Source organism: Cydia strobilella, chromosome 1 (assembly GCF_947568885.1).
Source record: "Cydia strobilella chromosome 1, ilCydStro3.1, whole genome shotgun sequence".
NCBI lineage: Eukaryota > Metazoa > Arthropoda > Insecta > Lepidoptera > Tortricidae > Cydia > Cydia strobilella.
Window position 1 is genome coordinate 12,040,373 of NC_086041.1, and position 12,260 is coordinate 12,052,632.

Below are 12,260 nucleotides of genomic sequence, written 5' to 3' on the forward strand. Positions count from 1 at the left end.
ACATGTCCATAAAACAAACCTATACAAAAACATTGTAACATGTACAGTCGGCGTAATTTTTTATTTAGTTTTCGCCTCATTACAAACGAGTAAGGTGCATAAGCGTAAACATAATTATATTATCTCTGACGTCGTCGACTGTACGCCAATATATACATAGTTGGTCAAGCAGATCTTGTTAGTAGTAAAAGGCGGCAAATTGAAAAAATGTAGGCGCGAAGGATTATGGTCCCATAGAAACTAGAATTTCGCGCCTTTTACTACTGACAAGATTTGCTTGACCAACTATACTATTTCTTATCACAGCACTTGTCATAAAGGTCAGACCCAGGCACTGAATTCCACTCGTCTAGACTCCGTATTAATTACATTTTATCTCCTTAATTAGCGTTATTTCAGATAAACACATAATTGCCCAATTATCTCGAGGCGGTGCCGTATAGCGCGAATCCGCGTTCCTTAGGTCAACATACTAACATACACTGCACTGCCACACTCGTATCTAGGTATTTAAGGTGTAGATGAGACAATTAATACTTTAATTGGGCATATATACCATATTATCTATTATTTTGGGTGCTTTAAGGTAAGCAAACAATATGTGTGACTAGGTCACTCAGCCATACGGAAACCATAGATACCTAGAGAATCTTAGGGACATTGACTTCCAGTATTAACTTATGGTGTACATACAGACTTAGTCTTGGATTAAATAAAATAGCTCATAAATGCAAACTTGGGGTTCCCAGGGGTTAGGTCAAAAACCTAAAGAGCGTATTAAGTGTTAAATTACAATCAGGTCCACAATGCTAAAAGACCCAAATCGTTTGATTTAGCTCATTAAAGTAGAACTGGGCTGGGAAACGAGGCCATCAATGGATACCCGAAAATTTGGATCGGTGATCTGACCTCGCCAGCGATAGCGATAATGAGGTGAACCTCCTTTGAAGAGAGCAGCGAGGCCCAGGCACGACCGACAAGCAGTGGGACGCTGTCCTAATTTTAATTATGTTAGGTAAGTCCCGAAAAGTCATCCTCTTCCTTTTTGAGAACACTCCAACTACTACTTACGTGAGTAGGCAGCAACATATATGGATATGGAGCCCAATGATTATTAAGAATAATTAATTAAACTTATTCTTCTTTTGATTCCTCTTCTATCAAAGGTTGGACAGCGTCATGTTGATCTCTTTCTTGCTAATTGCACTCCTTTTATATATATATTTTTATATGTTCGTTATTTTCCTCATCACCTAACATAATCCAAAATCTAGAACATTTCAAATCGCAGTATAAATAAGTTGCCTACTCTATGTTTTCAAACTGTCAAAATTTTTGTGAAGCATTTGTGAAGCAAAAAGTCAACCAAAATGACAGATAATTTAATTCCTAGGTTGCTAGTATGTTGTTAGCAGAGGCATAGATAAAATATTGTCTATTGTTAAGTTTTTTGGTAAAACATGAAAATAAACGGTATTCTGTGGGTTGAAAGGTATTTTGATAGCTATTATGTCAAATGCCAAAAATATGCTATTTGCAGCAATTGATAAGTAATAGTTTATTATCAATCGCTGATTTGCTATATAGAAATCAACAAAACGGTCAGAGGGTCAGAGGGTCAGAGGATAAATCAAATTAGTTTTGCTGTGCGTTTTACAGTGCAAACACACATTGCTTTATCAGGGATAAGACTGTGCTTTTTTATTGCGATCATTTGCAATAGAATCACTCACTCAGTCTATATTAACATAGGTAAGGTACTATTGATACCTACTTTAATGTCTATAACAACATATAAATAATAAAATAAATCCAAAGTGCCGAGCGTAGGCAATCCATATAATTAAGGTGGTATTTAGGCGACGCCTGTGTAGGCCTAGACCAGATTAATTACAGGCTTATGTAACAAGTTTCAAAGTCGAATGTCATGTAACTAGAGCAACAGGCAATTATTAACTTTTAGTGCAAAATCTATATAATATATGTCCATATCCTATTAAAATAATAATGTGTAGGGGAGTTTTCAGAAAAAATGGTACCATTTACTTTTTTCGAATAACCATCAACTTTTGGGTAAGTTAGAATCACGAGTACTATTGAATGAGACAAAGAAAAAAAGTGTCCCCAGTTTTTCATACAAATTTTGGGTGTCAGTTTTGTAACGGTCGGACCGTTACGGTCTATACAAAATGTATGTGAAAATGCGTTACAAAACTAAAATTTTTTGGGGACATTTTTTTTTCTTTTTAAATCGATAGGCCCATGAGGCTGACATGTTCACCTAGAGTGTCCAAAGCCTCCATAAAAACCAGATTAAAAAAAAAATCGATAGGCCTCGTCATTCTGAGTAGAAATAACCCAAAAGTTGATGGATTTTCGAAAAAAAAGTAAATGGTACACTTGTAAATGAAAATGCTCTTAGGTATCTAGTTGACCTAGTTGACCATAGTATGACCACTTTTTACGTTATTGTCACTAGGGATGATCTCCAGCATGGGATTTCCTATAAAATCGAAGTTAAAGGTAGGGTAGAGTAGGATGTTAAATGATGTAAGTACAACGTTGTTGAATAAAGTTGTAAAGAAAATTTATAACAGAAAATAAATTTGTTGTAGCGAGGAGATGGCGGACTATTATAGCAACCTGGTTAAGATCGATGAGGACTTCCCAGGACTGGTCGTTGTGGAGCACTTTAAGAAAGGCGTTTTTCCAAAGTGGATGTCTTTCGGCTAAAATGAATCGGTAAATATTTGTAGTAAGTAGTAACTTTCCATGCCTCCACACCTATAAACAACGTCGCTTCGATTCTTTGTGTCTAAAAATGCGTTTATAGTTGGTTTGTCTAGAGTACATAATGTTGGGATCTGTTCAAGTCATTTTTGATACCTAGTTAGTCAAATTTATCCTGATATGTTATTAATAGGACGAAACCTGACCTTTTCCCTTCGCTTTTGACCATTAAATATCATACTTAAGCTCTTTTTTACGGAAATGCACATGTTAAAAAGTTGACTTCTTAATTTGGTCGGGTTATTGTTGGCCGATAAGTTTGGCCGCTAACTTCACACCGGTTGGTTTAGGTACTGCCGTCAATCTTTAAATGCTAAAACGAACATCGATTTGCATATTTTTCCTAATACCAGCTAAAGGTTGCCCATTAGGCCCATGAGCACTAATAGTTCATAGCTTGTTTGCGATACGTTGGTAATTAAATTACAATCCCTTCTAGGTCACGTCGTAATGCCAGCCGGTGCCTCGAAGCCTAGAATTATCAGATAAGTGCGTAGCATTTTATTTGTGTTACAATGTAACATTAATGAAAATTCTATGAAAATAATAACGCCAACCGCAAGAATTATTACCCGACTTAAGGCTACCATCAAAGAGAGTTATATCTATCTTTGCTACCATTCAGGTGATGAATGCATCGTTCTGTTGCTTGTTCGTTGCCGTTGCATCGTTCGTTAACAGTCGGCCTGATTCTAATTTTATTAAACGTCAAAAATTAGATTTAGATAGTATGGCTCCGTCGATACTGTCGATGATTTCGCCAACGTCAAAGTGGGATCCACGTTGGATCGAATTAATGTTTCTTGATTAAAACTTCAGCCAGTGTACGGTAAACAATAAAATTATGGGCCTCTAGGGCTCTAGCCAGACAGACACGGTTAGAGGTAGAAATACGTTGTTCGGTGGTTGTTGTAGTTGTCTCGTAAAATCGATACCTGGATTTTACGAGAAGCACGTGGACTACCGGCCGTTGACTCCAAAATGGTTGTAACACGCTTTGAGATTAATTCTCCATTCACTGCACACTACAACATTAGATTACTGTATAATAAAGCTATCGATATTACACTAAACAATATTAATGGGCAAAAAACAAAGGAACTAATCACGAGGCTACTATCAAGATGGCGTTCGAACCGGAAGTTCAAAATTAGATCTCGATACGACATGGATCGGATCTAGATCAAATTTTTGACGTTTGTTAAAATTAGAATCAGGCCGAGTGACAACTCTCGCGTCAAAACCTAGCTCAACAGCAATGCTGCAGCATCCGCAAACCGAATGTAACCTTTAAGCACTAAATAATACTGTTAGAATAAAAGACTCGGAAAATGCTCGACTTGATCCCCAGATCTGACCTACCTATGTCTGATGTACCTATGAGCTCAGGCCCAGCCAATATATTTTATTCATAATTTATTGAAATAATAAACTAGAATAGAGAGAGAGAGAAATAGATAAATATTAGGTTAATAATGATAAGACCCAACGTTAAACATTTATGAAGCTTAATCACAGATAATAATAAGACATTCAAAGAAGACTATCCGATTTTAACTACCTACTGAGGAGTCTCAAAAAATCTTCAACATTAATGGGCGATTGTTTAGTTCGCTAAGATGCGTATTTTACCGTAGAAATACCAAGTCCGTCGCGCGTCGCAAATAAAATTACAAATTTTGACGACCGGTCTGGCCTAGTGGGTAGTGACCCCGCCTGTGAAGCCGATGGTCCTGGGTTCGAATCCCGGAAAGGGCATTTATTTGGCAGATATTTGTTCCTGAGTCGTGGGTGTCTATAGATATATATATATATAGTTGTCTGAGTATTCCTACCACAAGCCTTTTCTTGAGCTTACTGTGGGACTTAGTCAATCTGTGTAAGAATGTCCTATAATATTTATTGTTATTTATTTAACAAGCACATAATCCGTCTTTAATAGGTACTCCTTTTTATGTAACCGTAACGAGTCCCTGTAACCGTATGCGCATCATCATTTAGCACTAATCTTTGCTTAGCTTGGAGTTAGGTTTATTTATTCAATAAATATTATTGTATATTTATTTTATATCGAGAACGTAACTTACTTTCTATGCATCTCGCTCGTACTCGCATATTAGTGCGAGCGAGATGTATAGAAAGTAAATTACATAGACGTTAGCGTTTACGTCATTTTTGACACTGTCAGTGACTCATGGTACGGATACTGTTTCAACTTATCATCGCATACGATACGCATACAGGGCATTCGTTATAGCCTTTAGGTTACTTCCTCATTGCTAACCGAGTTTACACACTAAGGCGTGACTTGATTTACAACAATACTGTAGAATGGCAAAATAAAACAATACCTATATTTAAAACATTGGAATTTGCAAGCAAACCTGTAGTAGTGTAGGTATGTTGACGTCACTTGTTCGGCCATAGACTTGTTTTCGTGATGAAGTCTGCAATTTACAGGCTTTTGATCTTAGAATTAAAATACATATTTAATTTAAATTTAAATAAATATTTTTGTGACACTGATTGCTGACTGTCCTTCTTCTCATTCGCATGTCTATCAAGAACTTCTCGAGACCTTTCTAATGAACACAAACTCCATTTCAAATATAATCTCATACCTAGCTCACAAGTGTAGCAATGGAAAAGTGCATCATATATAGATTTATGAGAAAGCATGAATGCGGGAACTAAGAAAAGCTACTCAAAGCTGAATTCCTGTACTGGCTGACTGGCTCCGACGACACTAAGACGGATTACATTGTCTAGTGCACACAAACTCAGTACGTAGCCCAGTAGGTAAGAAATTAAGATTTGACTTTAAAATATTGTGAGTACTAAATTCGCGACAAAACGTTTACAAGTTGTTCAGATTTAACCAAAATGCATATTATCATTTCTAATATAACCAAATAATGCAAAACAACAAAAAATATGCAAGTATTTATCTTGTGTCAGTGTGATATTCAAAAAGTGGGATATTCATCTGGAAGAGAGAAATAAATGTACGGCAAAAAATAACGATGTAAGCCATGAAATTACAAATTTGCAAAATTTAGGTGTTCAATTTACGTTTATCAACCAACCAGTTTAAATCTTATTTCTGCCCTTTTGGCAGTTTTTAGTGGTTATTTTAAAGATCTTTGTTAAGTAAGGCCGCTCTTGTAAGATACCTAAACTTACGTTACGTCCTAATATTTCAGAATCCATCAAAAAGCCACAACTAAATCTAATTGTAGATTAATCATTTTTGTAGATCACAGGGAGTCACAGGTTATTGTAGGTATGTCATAGGCCGGTGTTGCTTAGTTTTTGAGTAACGGCACACTGAGTCACGTAAATATTCATACGCAGCAAACACCTAATTGATGAAAAGACCTACTAAATCTGTTCTCCGTTAAACTCCTGCGCACTTGGCTGTCGGCGCTGCGCTAACTCGTTGACGGCGCCACCGCGGCTTTATTTAAGTCGACGGACGCTAGCCCACTGTACTCATGTTTACACAAAACGAACTATCTTCGCATAAAACTAAATACACTTACTTCCCTTTACTATTGTAGGGTAGAATAATATGTAAAATACAGGATAATTGCTAGACCTTAAGGCATTGCGTTAAGAATTATAACTGAAGGATAAATCAGGTCGAAAGAGATTATAGGCCTGAGTGGCTTGCATATCTACTCATTAGCTTTATTGGAGTCATCGTACAAATATGATATCTAGGATATGCGATTGCAAAATGTGGACAGATCCGAAGATAAATACACTTACAATTAGATACGGACCGTGCGCAGTTTTTGTATAAAGTATAACTGTACCGGAATCGCAATGCTATCCTATAACTCGACTTTTTTGTTTATCTACCGAAGCTAGTTGTATAGGATTCAATAGGTACTCAACTACTCATACAATTATCAGTTACAGATATATCTACAAACCTCTATTTATGTACTTTACATAGCAGACAAATGCATTTATTTTTCGAATAGTTATTCGTGATTGCAAAGGTTTCTAATACAAACCAAACAACCAAGTGTCGTCTCCTCATGATACCTATTGTAAACAATATAGACCCTGCGGTCCTAAATGAGCAAACGGCGAAAGCTAGTAGGTATGGTTCCTTGTAACAGGCCCAAGGCTCGAACGCACAGTAAATCATCGCTAGTTACCCTCGGACCGATCGCTACAGGGCTGCCACTGCGTAGCTTTTACAAATGGTGCCAATCATTTACTGCTACTAGCGATCATTTGGTACCTTTGTTATCGTTAGTCATTTGTTATTTTCGCACCAATAAGGTTAGGTGTTGGATCGCAATGGAAATCGGGCTCCCTAGGGTACCCTCTAACCTCTAACTGAGAAATATTTCAGTAATAATATTAATGCTAATCACTAACTAGATCCGACCAAGCTAATTTTACTCCGACTTTGATAGAACAAAGCTTAGAAGAGTAAACGTCATTGTTTCATAGACGTTCATAATGATACTTTTGATTTGAATGAGGTTGACTGGTAGAGAATGCCTCATAGCATTAAGTTCGCCTTCTGTACGATAGTATTTTCTTTTGTGCAATAAAGATTAAATAAATAAAAAAAATAGGTACAGTCAAGTGCATAAATATATTCCCAGTCTTAAAAATATGTATCACGCTCTTACACCTTAGACAATAAAGTCGTGTTCACATATTTTTGAGTCATTTGTCTGGATCGATATTTTTGCCTTCGACTGTACTTTTACGTTTTAAACACAAATTCCGTGCTCCTCTAGTACTAACTATAAGAAAATTCTATTCTTGTTAAACTAACTAAATGAAGGACTATCAATGTTACTCGACATTGATTATTTGGTAAATTTTCTTCTAAGAAGTAGCTACCTATAGTGCGGTGTATGTTATTTTTTTATTTAAAGAAATAAGAAGTAACAATAATAAAATTTACGTGTTAAGCAGTTATGTTAAAACGTAAATTTTGCTTATTTATTATTCCTGCACTTTTATAAAGGTTATAAGTTATCAAACAATAAAATAGTGTGAGCCCTTTTCTGTATTCTATTATTTTCCATTGGACAACCCTAACGCAGCCGCCATGACAATACAGGCGTCTGCGCAGCTCATTTGTACGCTCCAGACACGCCCCGCGCATGCGAAATTATCCCAGCTAATGTTGCCGACTTGTTTGTCTGCCATTCGTCTTCCTCAGCTTCGTTTGCAAGTCAAGGGGCCAGCCTCAAGTTCAGCCAGGGTTAAAAATAGGCAAAGGCAGTGTCAATGCTTGGGAGAAAGGAACTCCATTGTACAATTTCATTAACACGTTCACTGCGGGATGGGGCCGCTACATTATTTACCGCATCGAAGGTGTTCATTTTATCATCCCTGCTAATGTTGCCGACTTGTTTATCAACCATTCGTCTTCATCAACCCTGTTTGCAAATCGAAACACTAACGAAGAAGACAAATTGCCAAACGTACTATACTTACTATACGCGTCGTTGAGGAAATTCTGATCTTCATCAGCAGTTACACTTCATCAAATGTCACTTATTTTCATGTGAATGTAGGTAACATTTGAGGAGGTCCCTCGGTTTCTTATAGATCCCATCATCATCAGAACTGGATTTTGAGAAAAATGGAACCAATCTGTAAGTATACTTTTAATTTGAAAATATACTTTCAAAACAAAAAGAAACCGAAATCGGTTACGAAATTATGGACTTCTGAGATAACAAACATTTAAAAAAACATAGAACCAAATTATTAAGCCTTCATCAACATTTTGGTGGGTGCTAGCCAATAATGCCACAAACTGAATTTTCTATTAATTTGCACTAATTTCATTTGCCATAACCTTCGAGGTCGAGCAACGCCGCCTCCCTACTAGCGAGCCGGCGTTGCTCGATGGCCATAACGGCCAAGTGCCATTATTTTGTTTACCATAATTTATATGCTAAAAAGATGTTGTGGCCATAATAAGTTTTTCAAGGTTGTTAAAAATATATCGTGTATATTGTGAGATTAAATATGGGTTGATGCAATCATACAGAAATAGAAATGTGGTATGTGCCTATGTAGTGGGCGTGTGGTTCAGAGTTGTAAATTATTTAATTATTATTTATCACTATATATAACGACTACATGCTGATAAAACTGTAATATCCCTGTTAATAATCAACCACGTAATTTTATGGTCGTTAACATTTTTCATTAGTAATAAATATTGTACGGTATGCTTAAAATACCCAAGAATAATTAAATATTCGTATTTGAAAAGAGACTAAGTAGGTAAAAGAATGTGGCTTCAATTTATTTTATCCGTCTCATACGGTAAGGCTTATTATATTTAACATTTAATCCTCTAAGATATAAGGCCTGCCCCGTTAAGTCTTTATACGAAAACTAATGCTGACTTTGGTATGTATTTCTGGTTTATTTACTTGCATATTTTAATATATCATATCGTATACTATTAACTCTTCAGCCTATTTTTCCTTCAAGTCCCATATAAAATCTTGCGAGTACTATGTTCGGATATATTTGCACCTGACGCCAATATTTTTATTTCACTAGTTAATTATTCCTTAAATTCAAGAATGCCATTAATTTCCGTTTCTGATAATGCTAAACATAAAACCCTTTGTAAAAGTTTGGCAAAATTATATGGGTTTGAATACTTTCATATCATGCTATTTCGATTTTGTATGAAAACAGGAGCCATTTTATTTATCTTTTTATGTATATATTTTGATGATATTTTGTCGCCAATTTAAGGTCTTAGCAATGATTTTACTTTCTCCTGATGAATCTAGGATTTTGTTATGATTTTGTGATATATTTTTACTAATTATCCTGCGAATACAAAATATAAGTGGCAAATCGATCGAAAGTTTCGGAAACAACAATTTCTTCATTTTTGAATTAGGGTATGTGTATATGTGTGTATCAAAATGGTTTATTTCGAAAGTAATCACTAGTCAAGCGCTATATAAATAACATTTACAGATAACATATTTAACTTCATCAGAAAGTTTTTTTATCTTAATTGTTCATGTAAAAAAACTTTACGGGACAGGCCTTAGATTTAAGTAGGCTTAAGTAGGAATTTCAATTTATTATTCGCTTTACATTAAGGAAAAAATAATGTATGATTACAGCGGTAGAGCTGTTTGCATCTAAAAATGTCAAATTAGAAGCAGACATACATATGGACCCCACGTTCATAGAATTCTTAAAACAAGGCCTTGACGAGGAACTGGAATTAGGATATTTTAGAAGTCAATCGGACGGCGATGGTCCTATAATGGAGATAATTAAGGACAATGCTTTACATGAGCTATTAAAGGAAAACTTGCCTGAGATCACATCTGGGGGTAGTTCAATATTAGCGCGAATACACAAATTCGAAGAGCGATCACAGCAGAAAGGAATCGATAGTATCCAAGCTATTGCTGACCATGTGCAAAATAAACTTAACTTATTAGAAGCTGATTTGATTCCTATAGTAAAAAAGAAAAAATCCGATTATATTACCATGTTAAAGAAATATTTTTCTGACCTTGTTAGGGAAAAACCTATTTTTGAGGTAGATAAAGAATATATAATTTTAGACATGGTCAATGTTGTTTGTATGATTAGAGTCAAAATTGAAAAAAACCTCTTAAAGGGAATTCTTGCTTTGGCTCAAGATACCGAAGATGATGAAATAGAAATACTGACTGAAACGCTTCGCATATTTAATGACAATGATAAACGACAGGAAATCAACTTCATGTGTTCGAATTATAAAATTTGCAGGCCAAATCCTGCATTTTCAGACTACCTGTTCCGATTGTTAGACGAAGTTTTGAAACTGGACAACAGAAAATTTCAATATTGTCTTCATAGAATTTCACAATTATTACTTACTAAGAGACAATTCTTTGAAACGGTGTTAAGGGATAAAATTATTGCTTTTTTGGAAACAAAATTGAGTAATATTAATATGGCATCAGCAAATGTAAATGAAATGAGAAAGGTCGTATCATTTTTACATTCTATTATAATTCGACGGTATAAAATTAATCGTACAAATGAGAAAAAAATGCAAGACAAGGCGAAATCTGCGTATATAATTCTAGACATCGTTGATACTGCATTTGGAATAGATGGCGATGATATATATGGCACGCACATGGAGAAATGGATTTCATTACTCAAAGCGCAGTCGACCAATATGAGCAATAATATAGAGACAACATTACACGATTTAATACAATATATTGTTGAAGCCATGGCTTATAATTTTTCAAGACGTGCTAAGGAAGAAATAATGGCATTGGCAGATATAATATTCTATGGAAAAGTTGAAAAACATGGGACGGAATATTTGTTGACTGAAGGCTCAAAGTTTGTCAAAGGATTGCTTCATCGCCCAGAGCCGAAAAAACTTTGGTAAAACCACAACGTATGTGTGCGTTTAAATACTTCAAAATATGTTTATTGTATTTTTCGTCGGTGCGATTGATTTAACAGTAAATACCCGCGCAATGTTAGCACAATCAGATTAAGTCTCACCTCGAAATCCTTCCAAAGATATGAAATTTGGTATGTATGTTAATTAAAGGTCTCTTTTTCATGTCCACACTATTTGACATTTGGGGACCTCGAGGAATCGCAGCCATCTTGGAAAATGTGTACCATCCTGGAGAAATTTGCGTTTTACTCTAAATATACGGTCCCCACTAAAAGTAAGGCAACATTAAAGCTTAATAAATTCTACACGAAAAAGTCCTAGATATCTTTGCGGAAAAAATACATCTTGTTATAGAAAATAATAGCTGAATCCAGATTTAGCGCTTATACACTTTCAGGGGATATTCTCTTAACATGGAACTTGGAGGAATATGAATTTCACTTTTGTCTATACATTTGTACACGTTCTACCCCAATATCAACATTTTACTCGACAGCGACTTAAACAGAAAGTAGGGTTATGGGTTTAAATACTGAAAATCAGTACATTCTGTAGCTCAGGATACAGGACGGATTTTTTTAAATGTCATATCGGTAGATTCCTCTTGACCTTCACAACCTGTTTACACCTGTTTTATTAAAGAAAAATCAATACAGCCGCCTTAAGAGGACGCCGAATAGTAAATCATATTTTTACTTCTGGCGCCTTAACTATTGAGTGGATTTCAATAAAATAGACATCAGTAGATCCATAATTAGTACACGAGTGCTATGCAATACAAATTTACTAAAATAAATGGAGGAAAAATGTGTTTGTGAATAATAAGCTTTTGTTTCGCTATACACATATTCACATTAAACCCAGATATTCCGAGAATAACATAAAAACCAAAAAAGACATCCACTTTAAAGGTATGTAAATAATATAAAGCATATGAAACCAGTATTGCCAATATTTATAAAATGCATAAATGTCAGTTGTTCCTAATGTCAAGGCTACGAACGGGAAATAAGAAAATAACCAGTGT